General features: G+C 44.7%; 1 long non-coding RNA gene across 1 annotated transcript; it reads right to left on the reverse strand.

Annotated features, from left to right (window-relative positions):
• LOC126042045 (uncharacterized) lies at window positions 1-11660 on the reverse strand. The gene is made up of 3 exons (XR_007507046.1): window positions 11616-11660; window positions 1620-2022; window positions 1-1261 (listed from the first exon to the last, which is right to left on the reverse strand). It is a non-coding gene; the product is annotated as an uncharacterized LOC126042045 (long non-coding RNA).
• Between the last annotated feature and the right edge of the window lie 7985 nt (window positions 11661-19645).

Raw genomic sequence — 19645 nt, forward strand, 5'->3', positions numbered from 1 at the left:
CTATTCATGAGGCACATTCATCCTTTATGCAGTTAAATGAAGTTTTTAAATCACAAAAAGATTTCGCTGTTACACAGTCTGTGTAAATAACATGATAGTAACCCAAACCACAAGACCATGTCTCTCCTACTTTCCTCTGTTTCAGAAGAATCTCAGCTTGCAAAGCACATCAGTTTTCCGTAACACAGATAACCAGGGTTCACACAGTCAGACTTTTCATTTAGAAGGACACAGAAAGAATCATAAAGAGACCAAGTATCTTTTCCTTAAACATCCTGTTTACAGACAGCCATGTTACCTCAAAGTGCTATGAAAGTTACTTTCTCTAAAACTATCTTCCATTTAGTTTTCCTTTTTTTTTTTTCTCCCCCTGAAAACAATCTTATAGCTTAATCCTTATAGGATTTTTTCAAGTTTTGTTTTTTTCTAATGAGTATCAACCCATGAAAACTCTAAATAGTTTCAGGAAGGTCAGTATTTGCTACAGTTGCACTTGATCCAACATCCCACTTCTTTTTCCAACAAACAAACGAGTTCAACCAAGTTCCTTTCAAGAGCCATACAGGAGAAAGTACAGGTTCTGCTCTGTCTGCTAACAAGCAGGCGAAGGAGCTGCTACCAATTTGAAAACTATAGAGGCTCTGCCGTGCCCATTTTGAACTGGGGAAGAAAAATAGCCCTTCCTGTTTCAATATTTAGGTCCACTTTTTCTCATTTGCAAAGTAGATCCACTGCCTCAGGAGACTGACCAGAATTACCTGGAACAAACATTATTTCTGCCTAGGATCTGTTTGTTAGTTGAGAAAACAGTCACTATGTCTCTGCGATAATATTACACGATTTCATCACTACATTTCTGTCTCAAGGGGCCCAGTTGTATTTTATTTTCTAGTAACACGGTATCTATCCAATTCCTGTCTCTGACTTAAGAGATGAGCAACATGCAATTTCTTCAATGTCTACTTATCACATGAGGAAGTCAACAAACCTCTTTTCAGTTACAAGCACTTTTCAAAGACATGACAGTTCGCTCCAGTCATCAACTGACCCTGAACAAGTTGGAAAATGTAAAAGGATCAATAAATGTGAGAAAGACCTTCGGTATGAGGGAACCCAGACAAACCGGTGCAGCAGCTTTCTTCCCTATTGATTGGAAAAGAATGCTGTTTGGCTGCTGCTTATACGGATAATCCACAAATTATTTGCTCTTCTTCTTAGCCAAAGGGCTAAGGCAGTGCCATCAGCAACTTCATAACATACCCTGAAACAAGAAGCAGATATTACAGCTCCAAGTCTGAGGAAACAGCATCAATGATTAAGACAGCTCTAACATGGAAGGCCTGGTAAGTGGCAGTGGTATAAGGCACTAGCAATTTATCAGGGCTCTCTTTCAAATGCTGGCATTTTCTGTGACTTGGATTTTGCCTATTATTATGAGATCATTACATCACCTATCACACAAGTGTAGCTTTGTTAACTTTGAAAGAAAAGCTGCTAGACAATATACAACACAAAGTTAGACAAGCGAGGGCAGTACACAGTGATTTCACAGGCAATCTGGAATTGGGCACCCGACTTGAATTCCTGGCTTTGAAAAAACCTCTCTCCAAATGAATTACCATCTTTCACTAAGATCCAGCAGCAGTTCTCTCCTGTGCCTCATGCTCTTCTTTAGTCAGCCAAAGCCCACGGAGCTGCACTGTAAGCTTGAAGACCAGGATGCCAGCTTCGTGTCCTATTTCTGTCACCTAGTTCTTATGTACCGTTTCTTGCCAACCAAAAGGCCCAGTGACTCCTCGTCGCACATCACACTGGAGTTAGTACATCCAAGCATTACTTCTGCAGCGCTACATTTGCACGGATTAGCTGCTGAACCCTCCAGATGATGTACTGCTTTTCAAGAAGGGTGTAGTATAACTGATGAGGGTCTACAGTAAGTCCAAGAGGGTGCTCAACGATGTACAGAAGTCTGACTTCAAAGCATAAATTGAAAAACAGCTGCTTAACCTGGAAAGGGCAATACTGAAGAGAAATAACAATGTTTAAACTCTAAAAGGTAGCTATAAGCAAGAACTTTTGTGTACATCCACTGCACACAGGACACGGAATCATGGGGCTTAAATTACAACCTGAAAAACTTAGGGTACTTTGCAACAGTAGTAATAATTACAGGAAATGTTTAAGAATAAATTAGGCAAGCATTTGTCAAGAATGGTACAGAAAGTTGATCATTCACCTCTAGAATGAGAGCAACGCTAGACTATCTTTAAAGGTTCTTCTTTCCCCACTACTGTCCCTCTCCGTATTTGTACCCTCAAACACAAGCATCATCCCCAGCTGTGCACTTACAATTATATCTGCATATGCACATGTCTAGATATGCACACATTTATTTCTTCGTTACACACAGCTGAAGGAGAGTACTCATAGGTAAGCCAATTTACATAAACAGCTTTTGAAAGTTAAACACCTCAGCTTCTTGCAAAACGTTAGCCCAACAGAACACCGGGAGCAGTATGTAAATCCTTATGCCAAAACTGCGTTCTCATCTTATGAAAACCATCTCTAATATAAAGCCTGACTTGTCTATTTTCTGACACTCCCGTTCTCTGTCATCAGGTACTTATTAGACAGTAAAACAACTGACAGGGCAAACACCATAACTAGCACAATAGCTGACTTCCGTAGCAGTTGCATATCATGTCTGAATAAATGTGAGTTTAGTAGGTAGATACACATTCAGAAATGCACAAGAACTGAAAGGAGTAATCTGTAACTGGCAGACTAAGAACACTGCAATAGCATGCAATGTAAATCAACATGCACCTACCTATAGGGAAGGGAAGTACAGAAACATTCTTCTGGATTAAAAAAAAATATACGCAGCAATGGTAGGAAAAGGTACTTGGAACGTGCCACTTTCAATCCACTGAAACAATGTCTGCAACAGCAGTAAGAACACTGGCAAACCACCTTCTCTGTTCCACAGGGCCTTGAAACCCATACGCATTGTCTGTTGCCAGTTGTCATTAGGAAACAAAGGCACTGCGATCAGTAGAAGTGCGTAGAACACCAAAAATGAAACTTTTGAATATGTCACATGCAAGATCCTCATTCTCCGTGCAGTCTACAAGGTTACACAATTGTAAAATACTTTGTAAGAATGAGAATCCTGAAGTCTGCCTTGGATTAAAAAAGTTTTAAAATTCCACTTTGTTTTGAGGTTTTTTTCCAAGGGTTTTAGAAATAAAAGCATCTTGGTAAAGTTGTAATGAACGAGTTAACTTTGTTCATGAAATCGGGAAGGGAGAAGAGACATATTGAGAATTAGCAGATGCCTTGTGTAAATAACAAAACTTGCTTAATTGTTGCGTAAAGGTCACGGGAAGAGGGCAACGGCTATAACTTACTAGCTAAGGAGGGAAAAGAATAACAACTATAATTTACCAGATAACGGGATGGACTCCACCAAGACTGCACTTTTCTACATCAAAGGACATTCTATATCAAAAGACACTCGTCCTTGAGAAGATAGACCGAATCTGCCTAGTGACAGACCTGCACGAATGAAGAAAGAAGAAGCAGGACAAGGCGGAGACTTGCAAGAAAGAGATACATGGAATGTATATAAGGAATGTAACTATAACCTAAAGTTGCGAGCTTGTGGCAGAGCACTGCCTCCCCGACCGCCCAGCACTGTTTTGCTCTTTTATCGCTTGCCAATAAATTCGACCTTTTTTATTCACTACAAATTGGCTCCTCCAATTTGTCACGAGCGTCTATAACAAATTTGGTGCCGTGACCCGGATCCAGGTTCTTTGGTGCGGGCCTTCGCAAGCGGGGAGGCGCCCTATCCCCGGATAGCCCCGTCTTGAGGATGTGCTGCCACCACACCCTGGACCCGCGAACCCCTTTAAATTACGATAACTGAGCAAAAGAACCTGCAGGACCCCTTAAATTTTGTGCACGAAGACCAAGCGAAGACCCTAGGAGTGGGTGAGTATATAAGCCGTGAACCGTTTGGTTGGGGTGGTTATCCCGAGGTGCGACTGTGTGAGAGGTCTCTCTGAGATCACGCGAGTGCGGACCCTCCAGTAGTGCAGTTCTCGTAGCCCGCGAGGGAGCGAGTCACGACCGAGGGGAAGTGAGTGTGTGTGTGGATAAGGGCACCTCGGAAGATGGGACAGAGGAAAAGCAAGCCCTCTGGATCCATGGGGATGGGGAGGAAAGATAAGTTACCAGGCATACCCCCTGATAGTCCCTTAGGCCTGATGATAAGATATTGGGACAGTTCACCAAAGAGAAAAGATAAGTCTAAAGGAAAAAATTATTAATTATTGTATTGAGATTTGGGGTGGGAAACCTCTCAGCAATCCTCATATACTCTGGCCCGTGTTCAGGTCTTCTGAGGATTGGATATGTCAAGCTCTGAATGTATATGTGAACCAAAAAGAACCTTTTAGTTTAGAAGAAAGTGAATATGCCAGCCTCTGGATAATATCCTCGGCTAGAAATTATATTTTTGCCTTAACCGAAAAGAAAAAGACGAAGGGACCCCCACGCGAACAGTGGGCCCCAACTAACCAACCCTCCCCACACCCATATGTCCCGGCTCCAAATCCCCCGCCATCCCCGAATCCATCACCCTCTCCATTCCCACCCCGAATATATCCTCAATTACCCACTCACCCAACCCCTTCTGCCCCGGTAAAAACAGAGGGGATGAAAAATCAAAGTAGGACTCGGAGAGACCAGAAAGCGACACATTTTTTGCCCCTAAGAGAAGCTGCCATGGGGGGAAATCAAGGTGGAGTAGGATTTGTATCAGTACCCATAAATCTGGGGATGTCCGAGAATTTAAGAAGGAAATGAGAAGTTTACTCGAGGACCCTCTAAGGGTCTCCGAAAGACTAGTTCAATTTTTAGACCCTAGTATTTACACCTGGGATGAAATTCAGGCTATCTTAAGAATACTCTTCACATCTGAAGAAAGGGATATGATTAGGAGATCAGGGATGAGACACTGGGACCAAAGACATCAAAATAGGCCCCGGGGAGATGTGAAATAGCTCCTACAGAAACCAAGTTGGAACCGTCAGGTTGCAGGAGATAGACAGAGTGTGAGTGATTTGAGAGACATGGTGATTTGGGGAGTGCGGGAAACGGTTCCCGGAGGTCAGGATGTAAATGGAGCCTTCGGTGAGTGTCAGAGGGGATATGAAGCTCTGACTGACTAGTTGGAAAGATTGGAGAGAGGTTTGCATTTGTGTTCTGGAGTTGGCCCTGGTGCAGCCGTGGGTCAAGCCCTGCTGAGGACACGGTTTGTGGCTGGATCGTAAGTGGACATAAGAGAGAAATTAGAGAAGTTAAAAGACTGGCAGGACAAAGGGTTAGATGAGTTGTTGAGGGAGACTCAGAGGGTGTATGTACGTGGAGATGAGGAAAGCCGATTGGACCAGAAAGTAGAGAAGCAGGAGTTGAATGCTATTGTTGTGAGAAGAGAGGGCACTTGAAGCAGAGTTGTGGAAGGGAACAGTAGGATGAACAGATGTTTGGAGGTGAATGGGGGGGTCAGGGGCTCTGCTTATTGGGGACTGAAACATCTACAGAGCCCCGAGTGGAATTGAAGTTGAGTCCCCAGAGGGAGGGAGTGGAGTTTTTGGTAGATGCAGAGGCCGAAGGATCCACCGTTCAGGGGCTGCCCTCCAACTACATCCTTGCTGGGAACACCGTGAATATTGTAGGTGCAAAAGGGAAACCTCTTGAGGTCCTTGGTGATTTACTCTGGCTCCCTGGGGCGGAATACGGTTTGTTAAGAAGGGATTTGATTTTGAAATTGAACTTGAGCGTTCAGGGTCAGGGAGAGGAGTCCAGCTCCGTGCGGTCGCGGTGGAGCCGGCGCTGCAGTGGCAGCGGACAACGTCCTTTGTTGCAGCAGCAGCGGCGGCAGCGGCAGCCCCCCCCACCCCCGGCGGCGGCCGCCGCCTCTCCTCGCACCACGGGGCTGTAATGAAAGTCAACTCTGTAAACAGCCAAAGAGAGTGGGGCTTTCTGTGCGACTGCTGTATCGCTATCGATGACAACAATTCAGATGGACTGTGCTACCACAAGGGTTCACAGAGTCACCAAATCTATTCGGACAAACTTTAGAGAAAATGTTACAAGATTTCATTTCTACCCAGAGAAGTCAAGTTATTACATTATGTGGATGATCTATTAATAACAGGAGAAACTAAAGAAGGAACCCAAGAAATGACTATGTGTAGGCAGTTAGGGCCAGGCGGCTGGAAGATATCGCGCTGTACAGAAAGACAGGGCCTCTCTCCTGATAGCCAATGGCACTTAGTTTATGATGTAAGCGGACAGAAGTGACATTGTAAACCCAAGCTATATAATGCCGTGTCACTCACCAATAAACACCATTTGCCGTCTACCACATTGGTGTCTGCGAGCTGATGGACCGAGCGACCTTGGGGTGGTCGCCGTGCCGTTCCTGAACCAGGTTGCCACGCCTTACTGAGGCGACACTATGAAATTGTAAAACCCCCACAAACTAAAAAGGAAATTCGACAAATATTGGGATTACTAAGATATTGTAAACCATGGCTTAAAAACTACAGTGAAAAGGTGAAATTAACTAATAACCAACTTAAATGGTCTACAAAAGATGATCAAAAATTAAAGAAAATAAAAAGGGCATTAATACAGACACCTGTATTAAGCCTCCCAGATAAAAAAAAAAAAAAAAAAAAAAAAAAGAACTTTTTTGTGTGTGTAAATAGTCCTTGCTCAAAACTGGACAGGAATTAAGAAACCCGTGAGGTATTGTTCTAAGTTACTTGATCCAGTAAGTAGAGAATGGCCTACTTGTCTCCAAGCTTTAGTCACTACGGCGTTATTAACAGAAAAAGTTAGAAAGATTACCTTTAGTACCCCTTTAAAGGTGTATACTCCACATAATGTCAGAAGTGTTTACAACAGAAAGGGGGAGAAAAAAAAAAAAGGCTAACAGATAGCTGGATCCTAAAATATGAAACAATATTAATTAACTCCCCCAATTTAAAACTGAGAGTAACCTCGGCTCAGAGTCCAACACATTTTGTTTGGAAAACCATCAAAGAAATTACAACGTAACTGCTTAGAGGTAATTGAGACCCAGACTAAAGTGAGGCAATAATTAATAATGACCTAAAACCTGTAAAATCAGGACCTCTAAACCCATCATAGTCAGCTCAGGCTTGTGAGCTGTATGCCCTATAAAGGGCCCTAGAATTATTTTAAAAAAAAAAAAAAAAAAACCAAAAAAAGGGATATTTACAGATTACAAAAATACATATGGAGTAGTTCACACTTTTGGAAAAATTTGAAAAGAAAAAGGTTTAATTAATACTCAAGGGAGAAATCTTATACATCAGAAATTAATAAGAAAAATTTTAAGAACATTAAGAAAACCAAAAGAGCTAACAATAATACACGAGAGAACATCAAGAGAAATTAGATTACCGAATCAGAGAAAATAATTTGTCAAATCGAGAGACCCAGGAAACAGCGCTGAGGACTCGGATCACCAGAAGTAACATAGTAATTTTCTTTATATAATAGTTCTAAGAGTAAAATATGTTACTCTGCTGTAAAACTTCTGTGACAAGGAATTGTGTTTTGCCTCTGAATATTTAAGGTTGCCAATAAACTATTCCTGTTGGCAGGTTAATAAGAATATAAACACTATACAGTCCTGTGTTAATACCTAATTGTGTTTATAGGCAAAATTCAAAGACTTTACTAAACCATCTGAAAAGTAATACTCATTTCAAGTTGTTAAAAATGTATAACTGTTTTAAACTAGTTACTTGCTTCTTACTTGATTTGGAAAAGGACTATAAGCGATTAAGGTAAAAACCAATTCATATGGCTGTTATAGGTTGTCTCACAGGTATTTATAACAGCATCTTTTTTCAAATACTTTGATAGTTGTTGTAGTACATATTTTAAAAATATTTCATTAAATTTATTAACTTAAGAAAGACAAATGAAAATTTATATATACACAAAACTACTTAACTTGTCAATAATGAATGTGAGACAGTGACTACTAAAGAGTTACTTATGGAATATGACATATAAAATACTAATATGCAGAGATATACTGAACCCTAGTAAACATTCATAACATTTTAAAAATCAATCAACAAGCAGCCACAGGAAAGAGAAAAACGGCTTATAGACCTTTTGAGAGAATACAAATTGATTTCACTGAATTACCGAAGTATCCTGGTTTCAACTGGGATAGAGTTAACTGTCTTCCTAGTAGCTGATACAGTGCTGTGTTTTGAGTTCAATATACAAAGAATGTTAATGGCACTGATGTTTTCAGTTGTTGCTCGGTGGTGTTTAGACTGTAGTCGGGGATTTTTCAACTTCTCATACCTGGCCAGCAAGAGGGCTGGAGGAACGCGGGGGGGTTGACACAGGACCCGGCCGGGGCGGGTGGCCCGTACTGGCCGATGAGGTGTTCTGTGCCATGCAACGTCCCATCTAGTTTAGGAACTGGGAAGTGGGGGGGCAGGGAATCGCCGCTCGAGGACTGGCTAAGTGTTGGTCGGCGGATACTGAGCAATTACCCTGTGCATCATTTGTGCATTCCAATCCTTTTATTACTACTGTTATCATTTTATTGGTGTTATCATTATCATTATTAGTTACTTCTTTTCTCTTCTATTAAACCGTTCTTATCTCAACCCATGAGTTTTACTTCTTTTTCCCCGATTTTCTCCCCCATCCCACTGGATGGAGGGGGAGTGAGTGAGCAGCTGCGTAATACTTAATTACTGGCTGGGGTTAAACCACAACAGTCCATTTTGACACACAACGTGAGGCGCGAAGGGTTGAGATAACAACAAACCTGACCAGAACTTGTTGAAACAAATTTGTTACCAATCCAACACCCCAAGGTTAAAGATGCATCTATCCATGCCTATATAACTACCTTAACAAAAGTCATGAGAAACAACTGCCAGAAAGGAATAATAGAGCAAACACTCCCCTTAGGATTTCCTGTTCATAAAATTAAGCTTGGGAACCACATGCTGATTAAAAAAAAAAGAACCGATAAGTAAACCTGTGATCATCAACTGTATAAATCTAGATTGTAACTGCTATCCATTTGTATAACATAAGTGTATAGTGTGTCAGGGAAAGTGGTGGAGCCATTGCCATTACGGGTATTCCCCCAAAGGAGTTTCTTAGGAGTAACACGATCGGGAAAGACAATTGACTGACAAAGCCTTACGCCTAAGGGTTTTAATAGGAAAAATTAAAAAGGATTCCACTAAGTGGTAGGAAATATTTATAAAAGAAATACATCCCAAACGATATTGTTATCATTCAACGAACCTTACCCTAATGTAACAATAATAACTGACATAAAGTGTAGAAAACAGTCGTGAGAGTGAGTTGCTACTTGTGAGAAGTAAAAAAAAAAAAAATTGAAGCGCTTACAAAATAAAACAAGCCAAACAACCTAACAAGTGCTCCCCTGAAGAATACATTTGCTGCTGAGAAGATAGTACACCCCGTTGCTCAAAGCAACCGAGTAGACGGAGAAGGCAGAAATGTACTACTGTGGGGACTGTTGATGACGAGCTGCCTTAAAATATAAAGCTACAGACCCATATAGTAAGTGCTACCAAGTTGAAAACACCCTAATGTTTCCCACTGACCCAACCTCACTCCACAATGACCTAAAAGATTTAAAAATTAAAGACATAAAAAGGCAAAGATCTTGGGGTATAAAAGAGACACCTTACGATAATTAAGTTGGGAAAATAATACCCATGACGGTCCATGGATACCACCACTGTTCCCTAGACATTGGGATCAAGCTCTAATGTCTTTACTTTATGTAATTTTAGGCCTTAGAAATGTAAAATTATTAGTTTTGGTATGAATGGACTCGGTACAGGGGAAAAATCTCCATCAGCCATACGAATGGACTCTGTCAAGATGGGAAGATTCCACAATTACCCCTAATAGTCTCACTGCTAACCTTAACTTTTAAACCATGCATTTTTAATGAATTAATCACTATTGTTAAAAGACGCTTAGAAACTGCACATTTAATGCTGCTATAAAGCAATATAAACAAATCAAGGACGAAAGAATTACTCCTGTCCTCGGGCAGGCAAAAGAAGTATTAGATCGATTTAATGAACGAAATCAGGATAAAATAGAAAAGGGGGGATTGTAATGAACGAGTTAACTTTGTTCATGAAATCGGGAAGGGAGAAGAGACATATTGAGAGTTAACAGATGCCTTGTGTAAATAACAAAACTTGCTTAATTGTTGCGTAAAGGTCACGGGAAGAGGGCAACGGCTATAACTTACTAGCTAAGGAGGGAAAAGAATAACAACTATAATTTACCAGATAACGGGATGGACTCCACCAAGACTGCACTTTTCTACATCAAAGGACATTCTATATCAAAAGACACTCGTCCTTGAGAAGATAGACCGAATCTGCCTAGTGACAGACCTGCACGAATGAAGAAAGAAGCAGGACAAGGCGGAGACTTGCAAGAAAGAGATACATGGAATGTATATAAGGAACGTAACTATAACCTAAAGTTGCGAGCTTGTGGCAGAGCACTGCCTCCCCGGCCGCCCAGCGCTGTTTTGCTCTTTTATAGCTCGCTAATAAATTCGACCTTTTTTATTCACTACAAATTGGCTCCTCCAATTTGTCACGAGCGTCTATAACAGAGGCTACTAATGGTGACCACAGAGAACAGACCAGCTCGGAGGGGGCGAGGAGGGCTGATGCACAATTTCTACGTTTGAATTTGTTGGGAACTCGGTGGGAGTCACAGGCTTGCAAGCCACAACCCCAGCTATCCAGGACATGGGCTTCCCAAGATCACAAACCTCCGGGGACGGCGCCTGCGCCGGCGAGCGAACGCCGGGCTGCCCCACGCGAAGCACGGCGCATGCGCCCGGGAAGCGCGTCCGCACGGCTGGTCGGGGAGCGGGCGCAGCGGGAAGCCCGCGGAAAACCACGCGAAACCGGCAACGCTCCCGAGTCTGACCTGGTCGGACTCCGGGGGCCGCGAGGACTATGCCGCGCCCGAGAGCCACGCTGCTGCCCGGCCGCCTACTCCGCGAAAACTACAGCTCCCGGCATGCCCCGGGAGGCAGCCTGCCCTGCTGCCTGACCCCGAGGGGACGCCGCTTCCGTTCCCCCCCACCTCCCCACGCCGGCGCAGCAGCAGTCCCCGCTGAGCCCCCAGCGCCACTCCGGGTAGCTCCGGCGCGCTCCCGCCGCCGCCCCTCCGGCACGGCGCGGCCCCGCTGCCGCTCCGTGCGTCCGACAGGGACCCCGCCGTCCTCCTCGGGGCTTTCCCCGGGACCCGCCGGCCGACTGCGCAGCCCCGCCATGGTGAGCCCCCCCACGCGCACGTTCTCTCAGCCGCCCTGTCAGCGCCCCCCCCCACCGCGCGCACGTTCTCTCAGCCGCCCTGTGAGCCCCCAGGGCGCCCCCCGCGGCCTCGGCACCCCCACCTCCCCCGGGCCACCCCCGCCTCCGACGTTCGCGCTCCGAGGGGCGCCCGGCCCCGCTCACCTTCTCCCTCGGGGCAGCCGCAGCCCGGTCACCGCTCAGCTCTGCTCTGCTCCGCTCCTGCCTGGGCTCCCGGCGGCCCCTCCCCCGGCGGCCCCCCCCTTGCCAGGGAGGGGGCGTCGCCATCAGCCTCTCACTGCCCGCACCTGCGGCTCCTCCAGCCCCGGCCCGCAGCTGTGGTACCGAAACCCGGAACCAAACCCCTCACCACCAAGGTGAAGTGAAGCAGCAGGCACTGCCTTGACTGAGTGACAGATGTCAAGAGTCATCTGATGTGGAAGAGGTGTTAACTGGGGGTCAAAATACAGATTTTAATACCCATCTTATTTTAGTTCTAAGACTTGGCGATTGCCAGGTATCATCTTTTCAATTTCCCCAGGTCCACCCGCGAGCGAGGCCACAAGGGAGATTTCTTCCAGAGAGAGGATAGAGTTATTAAGTCTGAAGACCACGATTTGCTTTTCTCCTTCATGAAGAGGTGAGTGGGTCATATAGCATCACTAGTCACCCAAGCAGTTAACCCTGAACTTTTCACCTGTCCTTTAATGCTGTCAACTCCAAGCTAAATTTTTCCCGTTATTAAGAGGGGACCAAAGATCATGTGAAGTATTATTATCCTTTCTACAAATACACCCCCATCTTGGAGCTTTAGCTACTAGAGAAGGTCTTGGGAGTTTGGGGTCAGAGGAGCTAGCTGCAAGTACAAACTTTCATACAGCTCTGTTTAGGATGTGTGATGTCTAAACCAGTCTAAATTTCCACAGATGGTCCCAACTCTGGGTGGCTCTAACAAGGATCCTGGAACTCCAGTAAGTTCTAAACATCGTTTTATATTTTAAACATGATCCCAAGTTCCTTTTTGCACTTGTCTCTACGGTTTTGGCAGCTGACAGCCCCGAGGGGTGCTTGTACAAGTTTCTCCCGAAGGGCGAGTAAATTAATTCTTTTGTCCGTGAGGTGGATGGTTTGGTAACGTTATAATTCACAACGCTATAATTCCTTCTTTCAAATTTAAAAAAATAATTGCCTTTTAAATCCATCCAATTTAATCTGCTAAAATGATTCTCATTGTTCTACCTCTTTTCTCAAGTTTTGGTTAAATTCAATGTCAGTATTCTCCACGGAACTAGATTTTCATCTGACTTTGGAATCGGAAAGGCAGGCTGTTACCGAGGTTAAATTCTGTGTCTTTACAAAACTTTGAATCAGTTACAAAACTAGATTTTTTTTTTAATTCAAATTACAAAACCGGTTAATATCAAGATGAATAGTTCAAACAATAATTGTTTCATTTTGTTTATCTCATGTTTAGAACCCCTCAAAAAAAAACACATACACCCTCTAAACACACAAAAAGATTATTGCCCTCGACAATATTCCTAATAGCAACCCCAACATTATAAACTTTACACAACTGTTTTCCCAAATAGATAACGTGAAACTTACTTATAGATTTTCCGTTTTAAAGGGCCAGTTTCTTTAGACTTCCAGTTTCTTGTTGGGTGCTTTCTTTATTCTCGAATAATGAAGCCAAGGTTCTTCTCCCAGACCTTTACTGCTACAAGTGTTGTTAAAATGACTCGATACGGTCCTTTCCACTTCTCGGTGATTTTATATATATATTCAATCTCCTGGTCGGAAGGGATGCGCTGCTACGTCCAATTCTAAGGGTCCAGCTGTGGAGACATACTGACAAAGTTCTTGAAAAGAATTGCTTAAAGAAATCATAACACCTTTTAAAAACATATCTCCAAAGGCACTCAAGATACTCAGAACACAGGACTCTTGATATGGTCTTTCATACAACATTTCCTAAAGACTTGACTTTTCTTTCTCTTCTGGCTATACTCCGATTCTTAATAGAGCCACGGGTAACGCTTTAACCCATGTGAGGAGTGAGGTTTCCTGACAAATTTTACTCGACTGTTGCTTAAGGATATAGTTCATTCTCTCTCTCTCTCTCCCCCCACACACTTGCCTGTGGTCTATGTGGGGTGTGATAGTCTCAATCCATAGATAATACTTTGCTCAACTTGTCTCATAATCTTTGCTATAAAATGAGGGCCATTGTCAGATGACATTCTTACAGGCACCCCATATTTTGGTATTATCTCTTTGAGCAAGACTTAGACTACTTCCCTTGCTTTGTTGGTGCGACAAGGGAAAGCCTTGGGCCACCCAGTAAAGATATCAACTAAAACTGGGATATATCCTTATTTTCAAGGCAATTCTATAAAATCAATTTGCTAATATTCTTCTAAAAAATTTCCTTATTTAATAATCCCAAAGATGATCTTATTACTGGTTCGGGGATAATTTTACATATACATTTCACGTCCACTTATAATTGTTTAAACAATCTTTGTCATATTTCGCTTTCTGTTTCCCAGTATACTCTGTGATGTGCAATGGGGCATTTTCTCTTATTATTGTGGGTGGGACTATTATTCGACCTGTCGGTGTTACAGCCTATCCTGTTTCATTTTGTTAGCCTGCAATCTAATAATGAATTCTTCATCTTTTTCATTATAATTTGGAGTTTCTTTAGGCAATTTTATACCTTTCTCTGGAACTAGTGCTAGGATGCCTTTTTCTGCAGCCTCTTTAGCAGCTTTATCAGCCAGTCGGTTACCTGCGTTAGGACCGGTCTTACCTAACGGATGTGCTTTACAGTGCATCGTCGTGACTGCTGTTGGTTTTTGAATGCTTTCTAACAATTTCAGTATTTGTTCTGCGTGCTGCACGGCGGTTCCTTGTGCAGATAACAGTCCTCTTTCTCCCCATATCGCTCCATGCGCACGTCCTACTCCAAAAGCATACTTTGAGTCTGTCCAAGTGTTGACTCGCTTTCCTTGACTTAGTTCCAGAGCTCGAGTAAGAGCTATCAATTCAGCCTTTTGGGCAGAGATCATCGAAGGCAAAGTTGGCAACGCAAGTACCTCCTCAGTAGTTATTGTCTATCTCGATAAACGTTTTCCTTCACAGATGGAACCGCTTCCGTCGGCATATAGTTCCCAATCTGTTTCTTCTAGTGGCACATCTCAGAGATCCAGTCAGCTGGAGTAAACTCTTTCGATTGCCTGCAAGCAGTCACGTTCCAGTTCTCCTTTAACTCGGTCAGTTGTTGAAAACGCAACGGGGTTAACGGCGGTAGTAGTTTTTAGGTAAACATCATCTTGTTCCAGCAACAACACCACTTGGTATTTCAGCATCCTGCTAGGGGATAACCAGTGCCCCCCTTTCCGTTTTAGCACAACAGTTATCATATGGGAAACGTACAGTAATCCTTTCTCCTCAGGCGAACTTACGAGCTTCCTGGATCAGTAGCACAGTTGCAGCGACGGCTCTCGGACGACCAGAGCATCCCAGACTCACGTTATCCAATCGCTTCGAGAAGTAGGCCACAGCTCGCCCACTTGGCCCTAAATATTGGGCCAGGATACCCAGAGCTCTACCTCTTCTTTCACGAGCAAAAAGTTCAAGTGTCTCTTGTGAGATCTGGCAGACGCTAGGGCTGGCACCCCTGTTACAGCCTGTTTCAATTCTTGGAAGGTAGCTTTCTCGGCATCGGTCCAATCCATTGTTTGAGGTTTTGAGCTGCTCCTACAAAGGTCAGGCCAGCAAGCCACAATTTATAATCTACAGGTGACACCACTCGACCATTCCCGGAAATGCTTGTCATTAATTTTTTTAGTCTTAGGTTCGGGGAGACGACACATTGCCTCTTTTCTCTCAGTTCCCAACTGTCTCTGTCCTTTTAGGATTTTAAAACTCAAATTCAAGTTTCTTCTTTCTGGGTTATTTGGGTTTTTTTCTTTTGACACTCAATATCTACTGATTCCCAAAAAGTTCAAAAAGTTAAGAGTTAACTTTGTGCATTGTTCTTCCGTCTCAGCTACCATTAACAGATCGTCCATATATTTCAGCAAGATTTCTTGATTATTTTCTTTCTTCCAAATCTGTAATTCTCGTGCCAATTGATTTCCAAAAATGGTAAGACTATTCTTAAAGCCTTGAGGCAAGACTGTCCACGTATATCGTGTTTTTCTCCCAGTCTCAGGATTTTCCCATTCCAAAGCAAAAACCTCGTGACTATTGGGATCCAAGGGAATACAGAAAAAGGCATCTTTTCGGTCCAACACTGTGAACCATTCTCATTTCTCCGTTAGGGTTGTTAACAAAGTATAAGGATTTGCTACTACCGGATGAATACCTTGTACTATTTGATGTATTGCTCTGAGGAGGTCTTGAACTAATCTATCATCTTTTTCATCAGCCTTTTAGAAGGCAAGAGCGGGGTGTTATATCTGGATTCACATTCTGTTAACAATTTGTATCTTAAAAATTTTTGTATTACCATTACTAACTCTTTCCGACTTTCCGGTTTTAGGGGGTATTGTTTCATTCTTACCGGATTCGATCCTGGCTTTAAATCAACTCTCACAGGTTCTGCTTTTTGGATTTACCAGGAACTTCCCAGTCCAGACGATTGGAATGACAGCATTACACTTGGACCGGTATAATCTTCTGCTTTCGGTAAACATCCTGTTAACAACAAAGCCGCTGCTTCGATACGTTTAGTTTCTGGAATTAAAATTTTAAGCTCTCCATTTTTTAATTTAATTTCTGCCTCTAAGTTCTCAAATAGACCTCTCCTTAACAGGAGTTTAGGAGAATTTGGCACATACAAAAACTGCCAAGTGACCCATTGCTTTCCTAATTTCATTGTTAAAGATTTAAAGAAGGGTCTAGTTTCTCGTTCGCTTGTTGCACCAACACCACCAATTTCTTCAAAACTTAACTCTCCCTCTGAGGTATTTAAAACTGAAAAGGTGACTCTAGCGTCAACTCAAATTCAATTTTCTGTTCTCCCAGTTTAGCTGTAACCAGAGGTTCTGCTGGGAGACTCCCCTCCGGTCCCCGTCCGATACGTTCACTTAAAAAGAACAAATCTACACATGGCACTTTATTCCATTTACTCTCTCTCCTACAAAACAACAGTAATTGCAATATAGTATTGTAACTCAAAGTTCTGTTTGTTTACCATTTTTCCTGCAGTTCACCCCAATGTGCCAATAAACATCCCAGCGGTGATGTTTCTGGTAACTTTTCATCAGCAGTTCTATTTCCTGCACTCTTATTCTTAAACAATTTTGCTAATGCCATTATACTTATATACATTCAAATACCAAATACCAAACAAATGCAAACGACAGCTGTCCCAAATAATACACAAAGTCCAACCCAGCAATAGCTTTCGCTTATGACTTACGGGCAGACGCCTAGGCTTCCACTGCAGACGGCTACCCTCCAAGCCCCAACCCTGCGAAGCTTTCGCCGCGCCTCACGGGCAGGCTTTCCAAACAAATTCCAAAGAAGCAGCGCCTTACCTTTTTTCCAGGGAACGCTGCGAGGAGCTTTGCGTGTCGAGGGTGACGGTTCTCCCCGAGAATACCTCGGTGCCGGCCGGAGTGCGATCGACACTCGATCTCGTCCAGTCTCACTCGCAAGGTCCCATCTGGGTCGCCAAAAGCGTTACCGAAATCCAGAATAAAACTCCTTAACACCAGCGTGAAGTTAAGAAGCAGGCACTTTGTTTATCGCAGCGCTGGGGACACGGGGGATCGCTCCTCCAAAGGCGTGTCCCACTTAGTGTCAAAATCCATCAGTTTTTTCAGGCTTTTCCCGCCAGGTCATTGTTACCTAAGCTCCTTCCGTAAAAACGCATACTATGCTCGTTCTTAAATTTAACCGTTGTAACGATCGGTCCTGTGATTATATAACCTTATCAATATTCTTATTTAAAAACAATCATTGGTCAGTGACACTTGGCTCTGCTGACTGGCATCTTCGATACTCAAATCGAGATGGGAAGGGTAAGGGGGTTTCCAGGCAGCAAACTGGTGTCTGCGACGGTTTCCTTAGTTTCCTGAAACAGCATGCAGAAAAAACAGTAACTTCCTGGTGAGGTCTCTAGGGTTAGCTGTTTCAAACTTTAACAATATTACGGTTCCTAGCGTCACGCATAACAGCTCCTAAAGTTTCTACGGCTACGTTTCAAACTTAACAATCCTATACGTTATGCTTCACAATTTTACTTCTTCATCAAACCTAACTCTTCTATGTGATTAAATGTTGATTTCTTTACCAGAATATTTGCAACAGCCGGAGCCCAGCAGGAACAGGGGGGGCACGGCCCGCCCCCCCCAGCGCCTCACCTCCTCCTCCTCCCCTGGGCTCCCTCACAGCCCCTCGCCCCGTGCAGAGGGAGCGCAAAAGCAGCCCGGAGGGCAAAGGGGCCGGCCGGCCAGCGTCTATTCAGTCAGTCGCGCGCCTATCGAGTCCTGCCAGCGAGTCTGCTCCGGGGCTCGGGGCGCCCCCCGGCGCTCCCCCTGCCCCTCGGACACCTCTGATAGCACATTTCCATACGTTCTGTATGGCACGTCTAAATATTTGGATGATTTTAATACTTTGTACCAGCTGTGGTTTGCTGCTAGGTGACTGTAAAAGTGAGATTTGGTAAATAATGGTTAGAAATCTCATACTAACGCTACAACTGAAACAACAGACAAAAGTATAGCTGAGCAATTAACTAGCAGAGGTAGGTACTCCTAAGTTTTGCAGTTCTTTGCTCTTAGGACTAGATGTTCCCCTGTAAGCTAAATGGGAACAATGCTGAAACTGACCACATGTGACTGAAACTGCATTAAGCTTCAGATCAAAGAACAAGGACAAGAATAAAGACTTCGAGGACAGCCAGCAAGAACTTCAAATGGGTCGGTGGTCGGAAAAGCAGGCCTTCGTCTCAAATGGATCCTTCATTGTGCGTGATCGGATGTAGGCAGTGCTATGATAATCGGTTGCCGTCGGTTTTATATATATGTATACTCATCTGATTAATAAGCAATTAGTTATTCTATATAACCTGTTTGTGCTAAAGCTGTGGCATGCACGCCAGGTGGAACTATACCCCGTGCATCCAGCGCTGCAATGAAGAACGCCTCCTTTCTAAAACTCCAAAACGAGTCTTAGGGAGTTTCGTCGACCGGCTTTTCAGTATCAGAGGTACAAGGGAGGAAAGGAAAAAAAAAAAAAGCAGGGGTGTGGGAAAGAGAGGGGACCAGGGGACGGAGGGGGCAGGGAGGGACCACAACACCGAAGAGGGGAGACGGGGCCCCGAGGGCCCGGGGCTCACCGCAGCTCTTGTTCTTGGCGCTGCCAAGAGACTTTGCCAGTTCAGCCGCTTCTTTCTCCTTCTCTCCTCCCTTCCTCTTCTGTAACTCCAGTCGCTTGGCTGTCCTCCGCATAGCGGAACACGCGAGCCCCTCGCAGCTCTTGCGAGATGAGGCCTCCTAGACACGTAGCCTCGCTCGCTCGTTCACTACGTGGCCGTACCGTGCTGCTGGTCACGCATACAGACCCTGGCGGTCTGACCTGCTGTGGACTACGAGGAGGGATCCTCCCACACCCACAGAGGCAGGGTCTCTCTGGCCTGCAGCGGGAGGCAGCTGCCAGCCAGATGGCCTTCCGTTTCTTCTTCTTTACCTTTCTGTGGCCTCTCCAGCTTCAGCAGCTCCCGTCCACAGCCAGTAAGCGCTCCGCCTGTCCCTCTGTGCTCCCGTGCCGCGAGGAGAGGGAGGCCGGGCAGAGACAGCCCACGCCAGCCTGAGGCTGCTGCAGTCAACAGCATCCCCGGGGACGAACGGACAACCACGCTCACGGCGTGGCCTCTGGCAGAGGGAAAGAGGCGGCAGCGACCGTTATTACCGTAGCTCCGCCCTGGCCGGAGCCCCTCCGTCCGCAGGGGCTTCCGCGGACGGACGCCGCTCCTTCCCCGCGCCGCTGCTAACGGCACCCGCGTTAAGGGAGACTCGAGAACACCGGAGGGCCAGCTTGCCGCCCCCACGACAGGGCTCGGGGGCTGCCTGCGGCTGCAGCACAGGCTTCAGGGGAGGGGCTGCAGCTGGGGACAGCCGCAGGGGCCGAGCGGGGCCGGGGAAAGGCGCCGGGGGAGCTCCGGCGACTCGGGGAGG

Source organism: Accipiter gentilis, chromosome 8, assembly GCF_929443795.1.
Source record: "Accipiter gentilis chromosome 8, bAccGen1.1, whole genome shotgun sequence".
Classification (NCBI taxonomy): Eukaryota; Metazoa; Chordata; class Aves; order Accipitriformes; family Accipitridae; genus Astur; species Astur gentilis.